This window comes from Delphinapterus leucas, chromosome 3 (assembly GCF_059928025.1).
Source record: "Delphinapterus leucas isolate spDelLeu-1000000601 "Yukka" chromosome 3, BTC_Dleu_Yukka2, whole genome shotgun sequence".
Classification (NCBI taxonomy): Eukaryota; Metazoa; Chordata; class Mammalia; order Artiodactyla; family Monodontidae; genus Delphinapterus; species Delphinapterus leucas.
This window is the reverse complement of record NC_143131.1, coordinates 101774622-101799872: the sequence shown is the minus strand read 5'-3', so window position 1 is coordinate 101799872 and position 25251 is coordinate 101774622.

The following is a 25251-nucleotide window of genomic DNA, read 5'->3' as shown; positions in this document are numbered from 1 at the left end:
CCCTTCCATCATTCAGAACTTTATCAGCTCAGTTAGTCTCTGAGACCACCAAGACTATTCCCACCGCAACTTTGATTTTTGTGTATTCCAGTCCCCGCTGGAAGCCCCAGACTCTCATAACCACCACACTATTTTTCATGTATGTTTTTCAGGTACCGGTTATTTTTCTTCTCCTATGGCCCTTGTGACTCTGAGCCTGAAATTGAAATAAATGGCCTTTTTGTTTCTCTCTGTTATATTCAGAACACTGTCTTTCCCTCTTTCCAAAAAGCCTCCAGCATTGAAGCTTCTGCCATCAGACTGTGTCACTCATTATTATTTCTGTTAGCTACACACAGGCCAGTCTCTCCCATTTCTTGAATACTTAAGTACTGGTTCACTGTCACACTCCAGTACAACAAACACAAAATTTGATGATTTCAGTATCCATATAGATTCAAGTAGATGGACCTTCCACTTCCTTGTCCTGGTTTCTCAATTCTTTGACTTTCCTTTATTAACCATATTTTTCATCTTAAAACAGGCAACTCTCATGTTCTTACTCTAAACTAGTCATAACCAACAATTGTACTTCTTCATCCATCATTTCATGTTTAAGTATACTGCTTTCTTTTCCTTTCCAGTATTTTATTATAAAAAATTTTCAAACATACAGAAAAGTTGAAAGAATTTTTACAGTAAATATCTGTATATACCCACCACCTAGATTCTATCATTAACATTTTACTGTATTTGCTATACAACATTATCTATCTATCTATCTATCCATCCCTCTCTCCGTCATTATTTCATCTTATTTTAAGTGCATTTCAAAGTAAATTGCAGACATGAGTAAAACTACTTTAGTACCTTAGAATAAATATCATTAACTATAGTTTAATATTTGTTTACAATAATAGTGATTCACACACACACGTAATTATTTGCATCCTGCTTCTGCTTTACCACTGAACTGTGATCTCCCTGAGGGCATGCACAATGATCCACTTATATTTGTATTGGCTAGCACAGGAAAATTTAGTAGGTGGTAAATAAATGCTAGTTGAATGAATGAAGGTCTCTCCTCACAGTAATGCCAATCTAGTCAGTTAAGATAATAGGATAAATCCCACTGGATCACTCAAATCCAGAATTAGGTTATCTTGACAAATCAGGCAGAGAACATTGCCAAGATATCAGGACACTTAAGACTGAGTTCATAGACAAGTTGGGCTCTTTCTTGAACCGCTTTTCTTAATTTCATTACATCCTGAAGAAGTGACAAAATTGAAATTTATTGCATGAACAAAAGGCATAATGCTTAATTGCTTTCTTCAGAAAGCCATGCTTATCACTGTCATCACATTTACTTTCTATTATGGCTAAGTAGAGACTAATATTTTTATTTTTAGATTAGTATGTCTAGAATAATTATGGTTATAGCCTCTTAATATAGAATTACTTCCAGACTGCTTTTTACCTTTGAGCTTGGTTAAGCAAGACTATATCATATATAGCAGAAAGACACCGTTAACGAATAAAATGTTCACATCAAATCTTCTTAGGTTACATGGATCAGGCATTTAATAAACAGGTTGCAATCTGACTTGGCTTTATACATCTTGTTGATTTTCCATGGTTGCCTATAGTGTAAGTTATACTGATGTCATCATGTTAATCAGAAAATTAAGACTGTGTAATATACCATACTTTCAACAATGTAATTGGATGATTTATCCCTCCTGCTAAGGGAATCAGTAAGCATACTTACAGAACAGATGCAAAGAAAGAGAAATGTGTGAGATGCTCTGACAGGATGACACCATCCACAATACTAAACAAGAAGCATGTGTCATAAATGTGAACCTTATATAATAGAATAACACCTTTCAAAACACAAGTGTGATCGTAAAACCATCTGCTTCATAATCAGCTTCTCAAGTACATCTGGTATTGCTATATGCTCACTAAATTGTTCCTAAATGCATTTTTAAAACATAAAATGATTACAGATAGTCTGTGGGATGAGAGACTAAATGTCCAGATGGCTTCCTTTAGTACCTTTACTAATTTCATCATTGTATTTCTTAATTAATCTCTCTCAGTAAGCATGTAACTGTTACAATTAAAAATGCACATTGATTAAATGAGTGTTTTAAAGACTCAGGTAAGTGGTGGTTTCAATTTAGCTGTGTAAGTTGAGTACAATTTTATTTCTACTCAATTCTTTCTATTAAAATAAAAGAAAATACAACATCACTAGAGCCCTTATTTCAATCATAGTATCATATACAGTATGACTGTATTGTTAGAAGTAGCCAAGCTTAAAATGATAAATTAATGTAGAGCAGAAAAGGGGTTCTGGCTTTAAACATTTTTAAAAAGACAGTTAAAAACTTAGTCTAAACTCAGAAGACACCCTTAGCTTTTATTATTGACATCAGATAATTTGTTATTATATCTTTTTAAGAATAACGTTTGAGTCAGAAATAATTATTTCCTGGTTGATCAGTATTTCACAGGCAAAGGTCTTCTTTATACTAGCTGAAGAAAAACTGCAAAGAATCTATGCCTGTTAGGAGGTTATTTTAATAATCATGTGGACTACTGTTTTTATCATGTCTTTTCTGTGAGAGTTTGAACTGTTTCCTGGATTAGGATTCTAGGATTTACTTCTGCATGTGTGTCTCTCTCCCGTCAATATTGTTGTTTTCAGTACAATTGTTTATTTTTTCTCCTGTCCTGGGAAGAAAGGCGGAAGTGTTTCTACTAGGGTGTTTTAACCATTTTTAAAGTAAACATTTAAGAATATTTAATTTTTTATCTGGTGTCAAAGATGATCATATAGGAAGACCCTCAACTCACTTCTTCCTATGGACACACCTAATCTACACCTACATATAAAGCAATTCCTCATAAAGAATAAATGAAGGCTGATTGAACAGCTTCTGAACAAATGATAGAGGGACCACATAGAGACAGATAGAAGAGATAGAAACATGGAATTGATGGGAACCCCCACTCCTGATGTAGTGACCTGCAGTAAGAAGAGGTAATAGTAAGGGGCCTACATGCAGACTTGCCTGTTCTGGGATACAGTGAAAAAAACAGTGGTTTAAAGGGCACCAAACTACACTTGAAGGAAATCCATTAACTGACCCTAGAGAGTCTTCCAAATGGGCCAGGAATTATTGGAACTCTCGCCAGGGTATGAGGCACCAAGAGTGCCATTTTTTGCACTCCCCATCCACCTTGATAGTGCAGCTAGGAACATGGTCCATGCACTCTAGCCAGCCTGCTAGAACTGCCCCATCACATCCCAGGCCCCCTGCTTACACCAGCTCCAGCCACATCCCCACAACCCAAGGCCACCCCAGCCCATGCCTGCTCCAACCCCAGTCATCCTGAGGTGGCCTTGGTGCAGAGCACCCTGGGACACCCTCATCCTGTGCCTGCTCCAGCTACAGCCATCCCACCAGGGTGGCCTTGGAGCACAAGGCTGCAGGACCTCCTGGCACACACCTGCTCCAGCTCAAGCTGTCCCACTGGGTTGGCTCTGTTGCAGCATGCCCTGGGACCCCCTTGACCCACACTTGCTCCAGCCCCAGCTGGCCTGCCAAAGCCTTTTGATACATGCAGACTACACACGGGATGTTCTTACTCTAAGCCCAGTCTTTAAGACCAGGTGAGGTACCTGTTTTGCTTAATTCATAGAAACAAACACAGAAAGTCAAACAAAATAGACATAAGAATACATTCAAAACAAAAGAACAAGACATGATCACAGAAAAAACACTGATGAAATGGAGATAAGTAATTTATCTGATTGAGAGTTCAAGGTAATGATCATAAAGAAGCTTATCGAACACAGGAGAAGAATGGAGGAACACAGTGAGAATGTCAACAAAACATTAGAAAATATGAGAAAGAACTAATCAGAGATGAAGACTATAACTGAAATGAAAGATACACGAGAAGGAATCAACAGCAGAATAGATGATAAGAACAGATAAGCGATCTAGAAGACAGAATAATGGAAATCACCCAATCATAACAGCAAAAAGAAAAAAGAATTTTAAAAAATGAGGATAGTTTAAGGGAGCTCTGGAATAACATGAAGCATATCAACATTTGCATTATAGGGGTCCCAGAAGAAGAGAGAGAGAGAAAGGGGCAGAAAAAATATTTAAATAAATAATGGCTGAAAACTTCCCTAATCTGGGGAAGGAATCAGATATCTAGGTGTAGGAAGAACAGAAAGTCCCAAACAAGATGAACCCAAAGAGATCCACGTCAAGATATACCATAATTAAAATGACAAATGTTAAGATTATAAGAGTGGGAAGAAGGGTACTAGGTACCAAGAAATTCAGGTAGCGTCTAGAAACTGGGAAGATGGAATGTTCTGGAGGAGATTAAGATGGCAGAGTAGGAGGATGTGAAACTCACCTCCCTCCAGGATCACATGAAAAGTACATCTATATATGGAACAATTCTCACTGAAAACTAACGGGAGACTTGCAGAAAGACTCCTGTACAACCAAGGCTGTAAGAAAGATCCATGTGAATTTGGGTAGGAAGAGAAGAGAAGCAATCAGGTCGGGACCTTTGCCCCTGTGAGGGGACTCAGAGGAAAAGGGAGATTACACAGGTGGAGATCCTCCCTGGGAAGTGGGTGGTTCAAGCCACATATTGGGTGTCCAAGCTCTGGGGCCCAACACAGGGAATACAAGCCCCCTTCGTTGTTTGGAAGGCTGATGAGACTAACAGGAGGGCTGTGGGAAGCCTGAACTCTGCTCGTAAGGAGGACACATTTTCTTGCTCCCAAAACAGGGCAGAGAGGTTGGATTGAAAACTGCACCAGTGGCTGGAAAATTACCTATGATTGCCCTAGTGTGTGCTGCAGCCTGAGCCAAGCAAATGGTCCAGCCTGAAGCTTCATGAAACAACTCCACACTGGGGCAAGGGCTTGGCTGTGAGACACAGAGGCAGCTCAGAGTCAAAGCTGCATCTCAGCAGGGTGGGGCAGCCATTACTGGCACTTACAAAAGCAGTGCATCAGAAGTAGTCCAGATCTAGACCCAGGCTGGACTGCTGCAGCCTGTGCCTGGACACACACCAAATGACCACACCACACACTTTTGCTCCAGCACTGTTCTCCTTCTGGATGAGGATGCAGGTGCTAGGAGGGGGGAGAGCACACACCTAAAGAGAATGGAGCCAGGTTGGACATGATCCTCAGGGCTTCTACTCATGCAAGTTGGGACCTGCCTCTGCCCCTGATAAGGTGGTGACAGCCATGGATCTGATGGGTAGCCCCAGCTCATAGCTGGCTCCAGTGTTAGTCCCTCCATTTCCAGCCCCACCTCTCACCAAGTGATAGCTAGCAGCACACCCAGAGAAAAGATGCGACTTGTGTTCACATCAATTCCAGTTCTCCCACCGAAGCACTGGGCATATGCAGACTATACAGGGATGCTCCCACATGAGGAAGCCATTCAAGACCACCAGAGATAACTGTTTCACTTAATTTCATAGATACAGAAAAAGTTAAGCAAAATGACAAGACAAAGGAATTTCTTTCAATAGGTAGGAAGAAGGTTTCTTTCAATAGAAAGAACAAGAGAAAATCCCTGAAAAAATAGCTAATGAAACAGAAAGAAATAATTTACCAGATAAAGAATTCAAAGCATTAGTAATAAGAATGCTAACTGAATTAGGAAAAAATAGAGGAAAGTAGTGAAAATTTTAATAAGAAACTAGAAAATATTTAAAAAGCAGTCGAAACTGAAGAGTAAAATTACTGAAATGAAAAAACACACTAGGAGGAATTAATAGCAGACTAGGTAATACGTAAGAACACATAAATGATCTGGAAGATAAAATAATGGAAATCACCCAATCAGAACAGAAAAAAAAAATAAATAAATAAAAAGAGTTTAAAGGATCTCTGGGATAACTTCAAGCATACCAACATTCCCATTATAAGGGTACCAGAAGAAGAAGAGGGAGAGGAGAGGGTTGAAAATGTATTTGATAAAATTATGACTAAAATCTTACCAAACCTGAAGAAGGAAACAGATATCCAGGTACAAGAAGCAGAGGGTCCCAGACAAGATGAACACAGACCCGCATCAAGATATATCATAATTAGACAAAAGTTAAGGGTAAAGAGAATTCTAAAGGCAGCAAGAAAAAAACAAAGAATCATATGCAAGGGACTCCCTATAAGGCTACAAGCTAATTTCTCTGCAGAAACTTTGCAGGTCAGAAGGGAATGGTATAATATATTCAAACTGCTGAAAGAGAAAAACCTGCAACATAGGATACTCTACCCAGGATTATATTTAGAATTGAAGGAGAGATAAGGAACTTCTTAGACAAGTAAAAACTAAAAGAGTTCATCAATACTAAACCTAAAAGAAATGATAATGGGTCTTCTCGAAGTGGAAAATAGAAGGCAATAAAAAGAGGTAAGAAACTAGAGGAAAGGAAAAATCCCACTAGTAAAGGTAAATATATAGTAAATGCAGAGGATAAACCACTTAAATAAGCTAGTATGAAGATTAAAAGACAAAAAATTGTAAAAGCAACAATGACTACAATAAACAGTTAAGGAATAAACATGAAGATTTAAAATATGACATCAAAAACCAAAATGTGGAGGAGAGGAATGAAAATGTAGAACTTTTAGAATGAATTTGAACTTAAAGGAAAACCTACTTAAAACAAGTAGATATAGTTATAGGTCAACATTTAAGAACCCCATGTTAACCACAAATCACAAACCTATCATACAATAGATGGGCAAAAGCTAGAGAGAAAGGAATGCAAGCATAGGACTAGAGAAAATTATCAAACCACAAGGGAAGAAACAAAAGTTAGATGAAGAGAACAGAAAAGAACTTTAAAAACAGGTGGAAAATAAGTACTAAAATGGCAATAAGTACATACTTATCAATAATTACTTTAAATGTCAATAGACTAAATCCTCTAGTCAAAAAACAGAGGGTGGCTGATTGGATAAAAAAAACAAAAAAACAAAACAGAACTCATCTATATGCTGCTTAAAAGAGACTCACTTTACAAAGAAACACACACAGACTGAAAGTAAAGAGATGGAGAAAGATAGTAATGTGAATGGAAATGACAAGAAAGGGAAGATAGCAATTCTCATATCAGACAAAACTATAAAAAAGACAAAGAAGGGAATTAAATAGTGATAAAGGGATCAATAAAAGAAGAGAATATAACACTCATTAACATATATGCACTCAATAAAGGAACACTTAAATATATAAAGCAAATACTATCAGACATAAAGGGGAAAATTGACAGTAATACAATAATGGTAAGGGACTTTAACACCCCTCTTATATCAATGGACAGATCATCCAGACAAAATCAAAAAGTTAACAGTGGTCTAAAATAAAACAATAGATCAATTGGACTTAATAGATATCTACAGGACATTTCATCCAAAAAAAAAAACAGCAGAATACACATTTTTTGAAGTGTACATGGAACATTGTCCACAATAGCTCACATGTTAGGCCATAAATCAAGTCTCAGTAAATTTAAGAATACGGAGATCATATCAAGCATCTTTTCTAATCTCAACAGTATGAAACTAGAAATCAATTACAAGTAGAAAACTGGAGAAAGATCACAAATATGTGGAGACTGAACAACATGCTACTAAATAGCCAATGGATCAATGAAGAAATCAAAAAAGAAATCAAAAACTACCTTGAGACAAATGAAAATGGACAAACAACTTTCCAAAATTTATGGGATGTAGCAAAAGCAGTTCTAAGAGAGAAGTTCATAGCAATGCAGGCCTACTTCAAAAAATAAGAAAAATCTCTTGGGCCTTCCCTGGTGGTGCAGTAGTTGAGAGTCTGCCTGCCAATGCAGGGGACACAGGTTCATGCCCCGGTCTGGGAAGATCCCACATGCCGTGGAGCAGCTGGGCCCGTGAGCCATGGCTGCTGGGCCTGCGCGTCCAGAGCCTGTGCTCCACAACGGGAGAGAACACAACAGTGAGAGGCCAACGTACTGCAAACAAAACAAAACAAAAGACAAAACAAAACAAAAAAAAAGAAAAATCTCAAATAAACAATCTAACTTTACACTTACAGAAACTAGAAAAAGATTTTTTAAAAGCCTATAATTAGTAGAAGAAAGGACATAATAAATATCAGAGTGGAATTAAATAAGATAGAGACCAAAAAAAATCAATGAAACCAAGAGCTAGTTCTTTGAAAAATAAAGAAAATTTACAGACCTTTAACCAGATTCATCAAGAAAAATAGAGAAAGGGCTCAAATAAAGAAAATCAGAAATGAAAGAAGAGAAGTTACAACCAATACCACAGAAATAAAAAAAACTATGAGATTACCATGACCAATTATGCACCAACAAATTGGACAACCTAGAAGAAAAGGATAAATTTGTAGGAACATACAATCTTCCAAGACTGAATCAGGAAGAAATAGAAAACCTAAACAGACCAATAACTAGTAATGAAACTGAATCAGTGATCAAAAAACTTTCAACCAACAAAAGCCCAGGATCAGAGGGTTTCACAGGCCAATTCTGCCAAAATTCAACATCCATTTATGATAAAAACTCTCATGTGTGGGTATAGAGGGATGATATCTCAACATAATAAAGTCCATTTATGGTCATCGGACAGCTAATTTCATACCCAATGGTGCAAGGCTGAAATTATTGCCTCCAAGATCAGGAACAAGACAAGAATGTCCACTCTCACCACTTCTATTCAAAATAGTATTGAAAGTCCTAGCCACAGAAATCAGAGAAGAAAGAGAACTAAAAGGAATCAAAATTGACAAGAAAATAGTAAAATTGTTGCTGTTTGCAGATGACATGATATTATACATACAAAATCCTAAAGATGCCACCAAAAAACTACTGAAGCTCATCAAAGAATTTGGTAAATTTGCAGGATACAAAATTAATACACAGAAATCTGTTGCTTTTCTATACACTAATAATGAACAATCCAAATGAGAAATTAAGAGGAAAATCCCATTTACAATTGCATCAAAAAGAATTAAATACCTACTAATAAATCTAGCTAAGTAGGTAAAAGACCTGTACACAGAAAACTATAAAACACTGATGAAAGAAACTGAAGGTGACACAAACAGATGGAAAGATATACTGAGTTCATGGATTGGAAGAGTTAAAGTGTAAAATTACCATACTACAAAAGTCAATCTACAGATTCAATACAATCCCTATCAAAATACCAATATAATTTTTCATAGAACTAGAATAAATAATTCTAAAATTTGTATGGAAACACAAAGGATGTCAAATAGTCAAAACAATTTTGAGAAAGAACAGAGCTGGAGGTATCATGCTCTGCAACCTCAGACTATACTACCAAACTACTGTAATCATAACAGCATGGTACAGGCACAAAAATAGACTCATAGATCAATGGAACAGGATAGAGAGCCCAGAAATAAACCCACATACTTATGGTCAATTGATCTTTGACAAAGGAAGCAAGAATATACAATGAAGAAAAGACAGTCACTTCAATAAATGGTGCTGGGAAAACTGGACAGCCTGATGTAAAAGAATGAGTTTAGAACATTTGCTCATACCTTATACAAAAATAAGCTCAAAATTGATTAAACACCTAAATGTAAAACCTGAAACCATAAAATTCGTAGAAGAGAACATAGGCAAAACACTCTGACATAAATTGTAGCAACATATTTTTTTGGTTGTGCTTCCTAAAGCAAAAGAAAAAAACACAAGAATAAACTAATGTGCTGCTGGATTCTGTTTGCTAGTATTTTATTGAGGATTTTTGCATCTATGTTCATCAGTGATACTGGGCTGTAGTATTCTTTTTTCATGACATCTTTCTCTGGTTTGGTATCAGGGTGATGGTGGCCTCGTAGAATGAGTTTGGGAGTGTTCTTCCCTCTACTATATTTTGGAAGAGTTTGAGAAGGATAGGTGTTGACTCTTCTCTAAATGTTTGATAGAATTCACCTATGAAGCCATCTGGTCCAGGGCTTTTGTTTGTTGGAAGAGTTTTAATCACAGTTTCAATTTCAGTGCTTTTGATTGGTCTGTTCATATTTTCTATTTCTTCCTGGTTCAGTCTTGGAAGGTTGTACTTTTCTAAGAATTTGTCCATTTCTTCCAGGTTGTCCATTTTATTGGCATAGAGTTGCTTGTAGTAATCTCTCATGATCCTTTGTATTTCTGCAGTGTCAGTTGTTACTTCTCCTTTTTCATTTCTAATTCTATTGATTTGAGTCTTCTCTCTTTTTTACTTTTTATTTATTGTTTTTTTTTACATCTTTATTGGAGTATAATTGCTTTACAATGGAGTTAGTTTCTGCTTTATAACAAAGTGAATCAGTTATACATACACACATGTTCCCATATCTCTTCCCTCTTGCGTCTCCCTCCCTCCCACCCTCCCTATCCCACCCCTCTAGGTGGTCACAAAGCACCAAGCTGATCTCCCTGTGCTATGCGGCTGCTTCCCACTAGCTATCTGTTTTACGTTTGGTACTGTATATATGTCCATGCCACTCTCTCGCTTTGTCACAGCTTACCCTTCCCCCTCCCCATATCCTCAAGTCCATTCTCTAGTAGGTCTGTGTCTTTATTCCTGTCTTACCCCTAGGTTCTTCATGACATTCTTTTTTCTTCAATTCCATATATATGTGCTAGCATACGGTATTTGTCTTTCTCTTTCTGACTTACTTCACTCTGTATGACAGACTCTAGGCCCATCCACCTCATTACAAATAGCTCAATTTCGTTTTTTTATGGCTGAGTAATATTCCATTGTATATATGTGCCACATCTTCTTTATCCATTCATCTGATGATGGACACTTAGGTTGTTTCCATCTACTGGCTATTGTAAATAGAGCTGCAATGAACATTTTGGTACATGACTCTTTCTGAATTATCGTTTTCTCAGGGTATATGCCCAGTAGTGGGATTGCTGGGTCATATGGTAGTTCTATTTGTAGTTTTTTAAGGAACCTCCATACTGTTCTCCATAGTGGCTGTACCAATTCACATTCCCACCAGCAGTGCAAGAGTGTTCCCTTTTCTCCACACTCTCTCCAGCATTTATTGTTTCTAGATTTTTTGATGATGGCCATTCTGACTGGTGTGAGATGATATCTCATTGTAGTTTTGATTTACATTTCTCTAATGATTAATGATGTTGAGCATTCTTTCATGTGTTTGTTGGCAGTCTGTATATCTTCTTAGGAGAAATGTCTATTTAGGTCTTCTGCCCATTTTTGGATTGGGTTATTTGTTTTTTTGTTATTGAGCTGCATGAGCTGCTTATAGATTTTGGAGATTAATCCTTTGTCAGTTGCTTCATTTGCAAATATTTTCTCCCATATTGAGGGTTGTCTTTTGGTCTTCTTTATGGTTTCCTATGCTGTGCAAAAACTTTGAAGTTTCATTAGGTCCCATTTGTTGACTTTTGTTTCCATTTCTCTAGGAGGTGGGTCAAAAATGATCTTGCTGTGATTTATGTCATAGAGTGTTCTGCCTATGTTTTCCTCTAAGACTTTGATAGTTTCTGGCCTTACATTTAGGTCTTTAATCCATTTTGAGCTTATTTTTGTGTATGGTGTTAGGGAGTGATCTAATCTCATACTTTTACATGTACCTGTCCAGTTTTCCCAGCACCACTTTTTGAAGAGGCTGTCCTTTCTCCACTGTACATTCCTGCCTCCTTTATCAAAGATAAGGTGACCATATGTGTGTGGGTTTATCTCCGGGCTTTCTGTCCTGTTCCATTGATCTATCTTTCTGTTTTTGTGGCAGTACCATACTGTCTTGATTACTGTAGCTTTGTAGTATAGTCTGAAGTCAGGGAGCCTGATTCCTCCAGCTCCGTTTTTCATTCTCAAGATTGCTTTGGCTATTCGGGATTTTTGTGTTTCCATACAAATTGTGAAATATTTTGTTCTAGTTCTGTGAAAAATGCCAGTGGTAGTTTGATAGGGATTGCATTGAATCTGTAGATTGCTTTGGGTAGTAGAGTCATTTTCACAATGTTGATTCTTCCATTCCAAGAACATGGTATATCTCTCCATCTATTTGTATCATCTTTAATTTCTTTCATCAGTGTCTTATAATTTTCTGCATACAGGTCTTTTGTCTCCTTAGGTAGGTTTATTCCTAGATATTTTATTCTTTTTGTTGCAATGGTAAATGGGAGTGTTTTCTTGATTTCACTTTCATATATTTAATCATTAGTGTATAGGAATGCCAGAGATTTCTGTGCATTAATTTTGTATCCTGCTACTTTACCAAATTCATTGATTAGCTCTAATAGCTTTCTGGTAGCATCTTTAGGATTCTCTATGTATAGTATCATGTCATCTGCAAACAGTGACAGCTTTACTTCTTTTCCGATTTGGATTCCTTTTATTTCCTTTTCTTCTCTGATTGCTGTGGCTAAAACTTCCAAAACTATGTTGAATAAGAGTGGTGAGAGTGGGCACCCTTGTCTTGTTCCTGATCTTAGTGGAAATACTTTCAGTTTTTCACCATTGAGGACGATGTTGGCTGTGGGTTTGTCATATATGGCCTTTATTATGTTGAGGAAAGTTCCCTCTATGCCTACTTTCTGCATGGTTTTTATCATAAATGGGTGTTGAATTTTGTTGAAAGCTTTCTCTGCAGCTATTGAGATGATCATATGGTTTTTCTCCTTCAATTTGTTAATATGGTGTGTCAAGTTGATTGGTTTGCATATATAGAAGGATCCTTGCATTCGTGGAATAAACCCCACTTGATCATGGTGTATGATCCTTTTAATGTGCTGTTGGTTTCTGTTTGCTAGTATTTTGTTGAGGATTTTTGCATCTATGTTCATCATTGATATTGGCCTGTAGTTTTCTTTCTTTGTGACATCCTTGTCTGGTTTTGGTATCAAGGTGATGGTGGCCTCGTAGAATGAGTTTGGGAGTGTTCTTCCCTCTGCTATATTTTGGAAGAGTTTGAGAAGGATAGGAGTTAGCTCTTCTCTAAATGTTTGATAGAATTTACCTGTGAAGCCATCTGGTCCTGGGCTTTTGTTTGTTGGAAGAGTTTTAATTACAGTTTCAATTTCAGTGCTTGTGATTGGTCTGTTCATATTTTCTATTTCTTCCTGATTTAGTCCTGGCATGTTGTGCATTTCTGAATTTGTCCATTTCTTCCAGGTTGTCCATTTTATTGGCATAGAGTTGCTTGTAGTAATCGCTCATGATCTTTTGTCTTTCTGCAGTGTCAGTTGTTACTTCTCCTTTTTCATTTCTAATTCTATTGATTTGAGTCTTCTCTCTTTTTTTCTTGATAAGTCTGGCTAATGGTTTATCAATTTTGTTTATCTTCTCAGAGAACCAGCTTTTAGTTTTATTGATCTTTGCTACTGTTTCCTTCATTTCTTTTACATTTATTTCTGATCTGATCTTTATGATTTCCTTCTGCTAATTTTGGGGGTTTTTTGTTCTTTCTCTAATTGCTTTAGGTGTAAGTTTAGGTTGTTAATTGAAATTTTCCCTGTTTCCTGAGATAAGATTGTATTGCTATAAACTTCCCTCTTAAAAGTGCTTTTTCTGCATTCCATAGATTTTGGGTCATTGTGTTTTCATTGTCGTTTGTTTCTAGGTATTTTTTGATTACCTCTTTGATTTCTTCAGTGATCTATTGGTTATTTAGTAGTATATTGTTTAGCCTCCATGTGTTTGTATTTTTTACAGATTTTTTCCTGTAATTGATATCTAGTCTCATTGCATTGTAGTTGGAAAAGATACTAGACATGATTTCAATTTAAAATGACTATACTACCCAAAGCAATCTACAGATTCAATGGAATCCCGATCAAACTACCACTGGCATTTTTCACAGAAAAACAAAAAATTTCACAGTTTGTATGGAAACACAAAAGACCCCAAATAGCCAAGGCAATCTTGAGCAAGAAAAATGGAGCTGGAGGAATCAGGCTCCCTGACTTCAGACTATACTACAAAGCTACAGTAAGCAAGACAGTATGGTACTGGCACAAAAACAGAAACATAGATCTGTGGAAGAGGATAGAGAGCCCAGAGATCAACCCATGTACATATGGTTACCTTACCTTTGATAAAGGAGGCAAGAATATACAATGGAGAAAAGACAGCCTCTTCAATAAGTAGTGCTGGAAAACTGGACAGCTACATGTAAAAGAATGAAATTAGAACACTCCCTAATACCATACACAAAAATAAACTCAAAAAGGATTAAAGACATAAATGTAAGGCCAGGCACTATAAAACTCTTAGAGGAAAACACAGGCAGAACACTCTATGACATAAATCACAGCAAGATCCTTTTTGACCCACCTCCTAGAGAAATGGAAATAAAAACAAAAATAAAGAAACGGGACCTAATAAAACTTAAAAGCTTTTGCACAGCAAAGGAAGCCATAAACAAGATGAAAAGACAATGCTCAGAACTGGAGAAAATGTTTGCAAATGAAGCAACTGACAAAGGATTAATCTCTAAACTATACAAGCAGTTCATGCAGCTCAGTATCAAAAAAGCAAACAACCTATCCAAAAATGGGTAGAAAACCTAAATAGACATTTCTCCAAAGAAGATATACAGATTGTTGAAGATATCAACAAACACATGAAAGGATGCTCAACATCACTAATCATAGGGAAATGCAAATCAAAACTACAATGAGGTATCACCTCACACCAGTCAGAATGGCCATCATCAAAAAATCTAGAAACAATAAATGCTGGAGAGAGTGTGCAGAAAAGGGAACACTCTTGCACTGTTGGTGGGAATATAAATTAATACAGCCACTATGGAGAACAGTATGGAGGTTCCTTAAAAAACTAAAAATATAACTATCATATGACCCAACATTCCCACTGCTGGGCATATACCCTGAGAAAACCATAATTCAAAAAGAGACATGTACCACAGTGTTCATTGCAGCACTATTTACAATAGCCAGGACATGGAAGCAACCTACGTGTCCATCGACAGATGAATGGATGAAGAAGAAGTGGCACATATAAACAATGGAATATTACTCAATCATAAAGAGAAATGAAATTGAGTTATTTGTAGTGAAGTGGATGGACCTAGAGTCTGTCATACAGAGTGAAGTAAGTCAGAAAGAGAAAAACAAATACCATATGCTAACACATATATATGGAATCAAAAATAAAAAAATTGTTCTGAAGAACCTAGGGGCAGGACAGGGATAAAGATGCAGACATAGTTAATGAACTTGAGGACATGGGGAGGGCAAAGTGTAAGCTGGGACGAAGGGAGGGAGTGGCATTGACATATATACACTACCAAATGTAAAATAGATAGCTAGTGGGAAGCAGCTGCACAGCACAGGGAGAGCAGCTCAGTGCTTTGTGACCACCTAGAGGGGTGGGATAGGGAGAGTGGGCGGGAGGCTCAAGAGGGAGAGAATATATGTATACATATAGCTGATTCACTCTGTTTTACAGCAGAAACTAACACAACATTGTGAAGCAATTATACTCCAATAAACATGTAAAAATAAATAAATAAATAAATAAACTAATGATACCTAATTAAACTTATAAGCTTTTGCACAGCAAAGGAAACCATTGACAAAAATGAAAAGACAACCTACTGAATGGGTAAAAATATTTGCAAATGATATGATGGATAAGGGGTTAATATCGCAAATATAAAAACATTCCATACAACTCAATTTAAAAATACCCAATTAAAAAATGGGCGGAAGACCTGAATAGGTATTTTTCTGAAGAAGACATACAGATGGCCGACAGGCACCTGAAAAGATGCTCAACATCGTTAATCATCAGAGAAATGCAAATCAAGACTAGAATGAGTTATTACCTCACATCTCTCAGAAAGGCTATCATCTAAAAGTCTACAAATAACAGAAGTTGTCAAGGATGTGGAGAAAAGTAACCCTGTACACTGTTGGTAGCAATGTAAATTTGTGCAGTCTTGTGGAAAACAGTATAAAGTTTACCCAAAAAACTAAATATAGAACAGCCATATCATCCAGCAATTCCACTCCTGGGTATACTTCCAAAGAAAATGAAAACACTAATTTGAAAATATACAAACACCCCAATGTTCATGCAGCATTATTTATAATAGCTGAGATATGGAAACAACCTAAGTGTCCATCAAGAGATGAATGGATAAGAGGATGTGGTATATATACACAATGGAATATTACTCGGCCATAAAAAAAGAATGAAACGATGCCAGTTGCAAAAATATGGATGGATCTAGAGGGTATTATCCTTAGTGACATAAGTCAGACAGAGAAGACAAATACTGTATGTTATTGCTTATATGTGGAATATAAAGTATAACACATGTGAATGAGTATAACAAAACAGAAACACCTTTATATATAAAGAGAACAAACTAGTGGTTACCAGTGGGGAAAAGGAGGAGGGAGGGGCTAGATATAGGGGTAGGGGATTAAGGCACAAACTACTATGTATAAAATAAATAAACTACAATGTTACAAGGATATATTGTACAGCATAGGGAATATAGCCAGTAGTTTATAATAACTTTAAATGGGGTATTATTTGTAAAAATATCTAATCATTGTGTTGTACACCTGAAACTAATATATTATAAATCAACTGTACTTTGATTAAAATTGAAGCCTACAGAACTTTTGTGTTCAGTCCCTCTCACTGGCCCCTCCTCTGGGAATAGTGGGAGAGAGATCAAGGTGATGGATTTCTGCTGATGACTGTTGTGTGTACATGTTGTGTTTCTCTAACAATTAGCCTTAGTGACTTTGCCTATCCCTTTGCTGTATTGAAAATGTATACATTTGTCTCACTGGACATATATTTGATTAATCTTACAAACAGACCAGTGTGGCTGAGGCTCAGCTCTCTAATTTTCCCCTCAGCTACTGTCTGTCACAATTTTTATGACAAAGCCTTTTAAAGTATAATTTGTCATTTTTGGATTACTTCCATGAAATAATTTTTAGTCAGTGCTCACCATTACCAGGAGTTGGCTAATTCTCCTTTCAGTTTTACTACATATCTTTCTATAATTTTTCTGTCAGTTTTATTTATTGAAGTATCATTACATACAGTAAGCTATACAAATTTTATGTGTAGAATCATGTATGTGTTATTTGCTTCTGAATTACGATACTTTTGACTTTTGGTATTGAAGCACTTGTATCTGGAATAATTTAATGTAGTCTGTATTTACTTAATATTCATAGTATGTATAATTTAACATTTTCCCCTAAAAAGAATGGCTCAAAGTGGAAGCTTATATCCAAAAGTAAAACAAGAGAAATAATTCACATTTTAAGAATTTTATTTTTGAGAATTAATTTTATTTAATTTCCCTCTACTAAATAAAAAAGCCACAAATTCACACAACTTGAGAGAGCTAAGAGTGGATAGAATCAAAACTTTACCTAATCTGATTTACAGAAATTATTTGTACCACTTTCGCCTTTGTACCTATTAAATGGAACCTGCTTTTCCTCACATTCGTATTACAATGTAGCATCAGGAATGGAATCTACTTTACTCCTAGTTTTCCTTTATTGTACATGGTTCCTCATATTTCTGCCTCAAATAAATTTCTACAAAGCCTTTTAAGAAGCATTTATAAATCTTTTCGGGCCCTTGGTATTTTTGTCTTTACAGAATAAAGCACACATTTGAGTGGGAGAAAAATCTGTAAATATTATACATTATTTAAAAAGCTGCAGATTTTATTTCTTTGCTTGGTTCATAAAAGTTAATGCTTACAATGTCACATTGAATAAAACATTAGCTTTGAGATATGCCTGAAGATATTACCCTCTAATATGGAACCAAATTATTCTTTTTTTTTAAACTTCAGTAACAACTATGAATTAGTTACAGTAATTTAGGTTGGCCTAATTTTGATGCTTCTTTTGAGACCATAGTCAACTTTCAATTATTTAAACATTATATCTGTTTTTCAAACTTAGGTAATTCTTATAGAGTTTTCATAAGTTTTGACTTGTCCATTTACCTCCTCTCCTATTATTTGCTTAATATTTTCTGTTAAAATGACTCTCTTAAAAAGAAAATAAAACCTAAGTAATGTTTTAGCCTTTCCTTATAATAGTATCACAGTTTTGATGTATTAGTAATATGTTTTGATATATATATTTAATAAACACATTACAATTCAAATTAAAAATGTTTATCTGTGTACTAGCTAAATCATATCAAGTACTTAGTATTAAGTATAGCACATTTTGGGAATGACTCTATTATATTATGCATTATTACGTTATGAGGGAATCAAGTTGTTTAGGTATATCTCTAGCCTCTGAGTATAGTGCTATACAACTCTGCCATCTTTGTTTCTGGCAAACGTGGGGATACTAAAATATGGTAAAAGGATCAACCAGTCTGAAGCACAGGTTTCAGTGTAAGGAAGTCTTAGACAAATATAGATAAACTACTTTAAATTTCTGTTTTAAAAAACGTATGTTACATTAAAATATAATTTAAGGTATTATGATCTGGACAAGTGGAGAATGGTCCCACAAAAATATATATTATCTTTGGGGAAATCCTGACCACAAAATCTTGCCTGCTAACAGTAGTGGCATGTTAACTGTTTGTCGGCAAAAGTAAGAGTCAGGAAAAAAGGAGATGAAGCTTCTCAAAATGGGGAAAATAGCCACCTACAATATTGATAAGGAAACAATAGACCATCATGTGGTTTCCGTAAGAGCTAGATTTTCATGGTGCTTCTTAATTTTCCATTTTTGTGGATTTGGGAAGAGTTAGGTTAGGTGTAGATACTGTACAAATAACTGAGGTTGTATTCTTTGATAAGTTCTAAGTATATAGTTAGATAGAATTCAGAAGTTCTCAGGAAGATAACTGAAAACGCTTTTAATGTAAAGCAGATTAAAAAAAATTGTAAATTAGAGGATCAAGGGAAGCCCATGGGAAATATTGTGTACGATTTAAGAGATTTAGGATGTATTAGACATTATCAAGTTTAGAGAATACTATGCAGAACTATGTAATGTTTGAAATGTGTTTTTGCTGAGATTTGATCTTATGAGATTGAGATTCTCTCTTCTGCTCTAAATAATGTATTGGTGTCTGTAATTTAGAAATTAACGTTTAGTAATTATTATGCATGTGTATTTTAATAAAGCATCTATTTCTATGGAATAAGCTGAGTTGAACTGAAAAACTTGCTCTGACCTGTGGTACACGATGTTTATGAATCTGGTATAAATTGCTAACTGTAATACTCTGAAAAGATCAAGATTTAACAGCAGTTTTGCTCTGTCTTCTTTCTGCATTTCAGAATTTCATTTTACTGTTTATAGTCTAACTTAAAATAAAATCCTGTTTATAGTCTAACTTAAAATAAAACGAACATTTTATGAATAACAAGTGACTAAAATGGGACTTTGAATGGTACGATCATGTTCTCTCTTCAAGCAGCTGAGTTTGTGACTAAGAGCGTAAGTTCAGAAATCAGACAGATCTGGGACGGGCTCAGTTTCTGCCGCTAACCAGATCAAGAAATCCTTTCTAAGCCTGAGTTATCTCATCTTTAAAATGAAGTTAATAAGAGCACCTGTTTGATCTGTTTTTTGTAGAGATTAAATGAGACAATCTGCAAAAAATTCTTGGTATAGTCCTAGGGACAGAGTAAGCACTCCACAAAAAGCCACTATTTTAAATAATAATTTAAGAATAAATAGTTAAAATGAAGTAAACTAAAACTGATGACATGATTCAAGAAAACATAAAATTTGTATGTAAGTAATTAAAGAGCGATTTCTGGTTAAGATTATTATTACCATATTGAAAAAGACTTCATTAGCAATCTGTCTAAAACATGCAATTATCATGTAAACAAACTCTCCTTGTGGGGAGCCAAGAGGATAACTATCAGAACTGTGAAAGCCAAATGGTGACAATGTAATTTTTGTAACTTATCAATATCTTTTGATGATTGTTGAGAAGAGGTAAAAATTTTTATTTTTAAATCAATGGCCATGAATTTCTTTAGGTAAGAACCCAGTGTCATTTTGAACGGCAATTGTCAATTAAATTCTGTATAAAGTAGTGACTCACCGTACTCTTACTTGTTCATTCATGACATTTTCTTTTTGTATAATCTGTACAATCAGATTTGCTGCCTTCACACCTCTCCTCAAACTTATAGTTGCCCCGAGCTGTCCCAAGTGTTAGAGAAAAATATATGTAATCCCTAAATCAGCTCATTTGCTGATATATTTTAAGAAACAAATATGAAAATCGAAAATAAACACAAATATGAACAATATACAAGGCCAAAGAATAAATTGTAATTGAAAACTTCTTTACGTTGACTGCCTTTTAGAGGTTTTCCAAAAGCATCTATATTATTACTCAGCTTTTCCAGAAAAACTGTAATGACTGTAAGAAATAAGCTTTTTGGTTGTGTATCTTCTCCCTTGTTTTCTGCTTTTGCATTGCTCTTTTGGAAATTTATAAAATCTACTGAAATTTTAGGACAGTGGTCATCACGTTTGCTGCTTTGATAAGGAAGAAAAATTTTTGATTCTCAAATTTTCAGCTATTCTTTTTCTTCTATTTATAACCATTGTCAAAAATAAAATAGCATCTTGTCAACACACTCTTGGTTTCCAGATACGTAAGTTTTTGAGGTATTGGAAACAATGCAATGCAGGCTTAGACCATGAAGCATATTTTCTTCCAATAGTAAAATATAGAGGAATGATAAAAACAAACATCAACGTGAATGGTATGCCTTATTTGTTATGGTAAAATTCCAACCAATAACAAATATTTGAAACTTTAGTAAGTGATTTCTTTTTAGGCTTCAAATAAGATATACTTGATTTTACTACATTTATACTAAAGAAAACTTGAAATGGAATTCTATTAAAATATGTTCCAAAACTAAAATGTTAGTGATATTGTTAACATTGGCATTTTTCTGTTATGTGACATTAAACACTGTTTTTATTGATAAAACAATGAAAAAATATGAAACAATATTCCTCGTAAATGGCTCTTAAATTTTACTGTCGTACAGTGCTAATTTATTATTCAAAACTCATTATAAAAGTTGCTGTGATGACATTCATTTTTTCTGTTAACTTCTGCATTCATCAAAAGAAAGTATTTATAGTGAATTGACTGCAGATAGCATAATCATGTTTATGTAAATACCTCCATTATAATTAAGCTGATCTAAGGACCACAGAAACAATAGATCCTGCGTGTAGTCCTCTTTTGTCAGGAAGGGATGCAGCTGGATTTCTTTCCTTCACTTACATTTTGTATTGTAATGAGACCAAGCATTATTCCAGGGGTTTTTTATATCTGTAGAATAATATTTATCAAATATGCCATTTGGCCATTAAAATGCCACCAGTATTAGAACAATCTGTTATTTTATTCATCCATCCATCCATTCATCCATCTATCCATTCATTAATTCACATATTGAGCTTCTAATATGTACAGGCACTGTGTAAATTAATAAGAATAGCATTAGGAATAAGACACAGTCCAGACACTCAAAGAGCTCTTAATCCAAAAGAAGAGATGAATAGATCAACAAGAGCATTGATGATGTAGTATGATAAGAGTTGTGAGAGAGACATGTCCAGGATGCTATGGGAGCACGGCAAGGGGAACTAAGGCAGTCTGGGCTTCTAGGATGAGTGTTGATTGAATGTGGGCTAATTAAATAAAAAATTAGCAAGGCAGTCATCAGGAGGCAAGAACATTTTCAGCATGTACAGAATTATGAAGGCCAGAGAAAGCATGATATGGCCAAAGTGGATAGGCATGGCAGCTGAAATTCAGAGATATTAAATAACTTGATCAAGGTCATAAATATAGTTAATGGCAAAGAAAGAACTAGAACAAAGTTTTTTTCTTTATGATTGAAATTCTGTGTTTATTTTAAAAATTAAATTTGGCAGGACCTCTTTAAAATCAGTAAGAGACAATTTAAACTTATTTTCCATTATACAAGTAATACATGATTATATTCTCAATATATAACAATGAAATAACAGGTATAGTGAAAACCCTCCTTGTGCCCTAATCCCCCACCCACTACTTTGAGGTTTTTTTTTTTTTTTAACATCTTTATTGGGGTATAATTGCTTTACAATAGTGTGTTAGTTTCTGCTTTATAACAAAGTGAATCAGTTATACATATACATATAGAACAAAGTTTTTTTGTTTGTCTTGATAATCAGATGCCTCAGGGTAAGGAGTCTTTAATTTCCTTTTTTTTTTAACAGAAACTGTTTATTTTATTTTATTTTTTTATTTTATTTTTTTTGGCTGCGTTGGGTCTTTGTTGCTGCACGTGGGCTTTCTCTAGTTGTGGTAAAGTGGGGGCTACTCTTTGTTGTGGTGCGCGGGCTTCTCATTGCGGTGGCTTCTCTTGTTGCGGAGCATGGGCTCTAGGCGCGTGGGCTTCAGTAGCTGTGGCACTCAGCCTCAGTAATTGTGGTGCACGGGCTTAGTTGCTCCATGGCATGTGGGATATTCCTGGTCAATGGCTCGAACCCATGTCCCCTGCATTGGCAGGCAGATTCTTAACCACTGCACCACCAGGGAAGCCCCATGGAATCTTTAATTTCTACTTTGGATTTCAAATCCCACAGCTCCAAGGAGTAGAGTGACTTCACTAAGTTCAGAAGTACAGTATACTTGCTACATATTTGTTCAGTTATGGGGACCACTTCCTTTAGAACATTCTCACCAACATCCATTTTCTAAATGACAGTTTTATTGAGATATAATTCACATATGTAGAATTCACCTATTTCATATGTACAATTTGATGGTTTTTAATGTAGTCACATGTATGTGCAACTGTCTCTACAGTCAATTTTAAAACATTTTCATTACCTCAAATAGAAACCACATCCCTTTTAGCTATCACTCCCCTATCCCTCCCATTCCCCTCAGGCCTAAGCAAACACTAATCAACCTTTTTTTTTTTCTATTTTTTGTTATTACTACTAACTACTTTTTAACTTTTTTTCTTCTTTTTTAAATTGAAGTGTAGTTGATTTACAATGGTGTGTTAGTTTCAGGTGTACAAAAAAGTGATTCAGTTATATATATATATATATATATATATATATATATATATATTCTTTTCCAGATTCTTTTCCCTTATAATTATTATAAGATGTAGAGTAGAGTTTCCTATGCTATACAGTAGGTCCTTGTTGGTTATCTACTTTATATATAGTAGTGTGTATATGTTAACCCAAACTCCTAATTTATCCCTCCACACTCTTCCCTTTTGGTAGCCATAAGTTTATTTTCTATGTGTGTCTATTTCTGTTTTGTAAATAAGTCCATTTGTATCATTTTTTTAGATTCCACATATAAGAGATGAAATATATTTGTTTTTCTCTGTCTGGCTTACTTCATTCAGTATGATAATCTCTAAGTCCATCCATGTGGCTACAAATGCCATTATTTCATTCTTTTTTATGGCTGAGTAATATTCCATTGTATATATGTACCACATCTTCTTTATCCATTCCTCTGTCAATGGACACTTAGGTTGCTTCCACATCTTGGCTATTGTAAATAGTGCTACAATGTACATTGGGGTGCATGTATATTTCCAAATTATAGTTTTCTCCAGATATATGCCCAGGAGTGGGATTTGCTGGGTCATATGGTAACTTTATTTTTAGTTTTTTAAGCAACCTTCATATTGTTCTCCATAGCGGCTGTACCAATTTACATTCCCACCAACAGTGTAGGAGGGTTCCCTTTTCTTCACACCCTCTCCAGCATTTATTATTTGTAAACTTTTTGATGATGGTCATTCTGCTTGGTGTGAGGTGATACCTCATTGTAGTTTTGGTTTGCATTTCTCTAATAATTAGTGATACCAACATCCATTTTTAAGTGAAACGTAATATACGTAAGACCAAGCCTCAACTCTGCTGAGCGTCTCGTGAAAGTGATACATTTGGATCAGGATGGTGAGATAGGGATGGAGTAGAGGTAAGTGTAAGGTTAGCTGGTTCTTAAAGCTCTGTGAAAGAATAACCTAGGTCACAGAAATTTTACATATGTTATAGTGATTTCTGGATCATGTGCTTCAGCAAAAAGGACTGAGAATATCTTAATAAAGCTGTTGATAATGGCAGTACTTCTGACAGAAATCAGTGCTACTAATTAATTTAATATTCAGTGCTCCATGGTTCTCACCTTAGACCTCAACAGACCTAGTATATTGTTAGAGGATTGGAAGAACTTGTGCTACTGTATGACATACGTGATAGCCTTAAGGAGAAAATTTGGCAAGTAATACAGATAGTTTGGGCAGAACGTTAGGTGTGAACTAGAGTAGGATACAAAGAGTGTCTACAAAATCAAGTCACATTAATTTATATCATGAAAATTCTAGGGTGCTGTATCTACTTTCAATATACATTAATTTACTAAAATAGTTATTGAATGACAGCTATGTACTGGACACTTTTAGAGTTCTGGAAATACAAAAATAGAAATGGTTTTCTATTTTTGGAGCTTACTATAAGGGAGCTTACTTAAAGGAGCTTACTATAGAGTAAAGGATGTTCATGATAGCAATAATTACTTTTCTAAAGAACATTGTCCAATAACTGGAAAATTCACCTGTATCTCCCTTTTCAACGAACTCAATGAATTTTAAAAGGTCTTTGTTTGTTGACATATTCTTATATCTGTGAATATTTGTCAGTTCAAAACATATTTATTGACTACCTGCTATGTATGCCAAGCATTTTGTGAGAGGCTAGAGATACCATATGACTAAAATTTCATTCTTGCTTTCAAGAAACCTTTAGTCATGTGTGATATATTATAGAGCTGAATACATGCCAATTTTAAAGTGTATTAGTAAGTGAATCCAAAGTCAGAGAAAGGAATAAAATGTTATGCACAGTCTTGTTTTACTCTTTTCTATCCTTTTCTCAACTCTTGAGTGCTTTTTGGTCTTCTCCTTTGATGTTTGTGTGTTTGAACTTGTTTTGTTTAGGTTAGTGTATCAGGATTCTTGGCGGTGACCAGTAGAAACTGACTTTGATTAACTTAAGCAAAAAAGAAAAAAGGAATTTAAAGGAAGCCTAATGTATTACTCATAATAGAAAATGGTAGGTTCAACAACATAGGCGAAAGAACAGAAACCCACT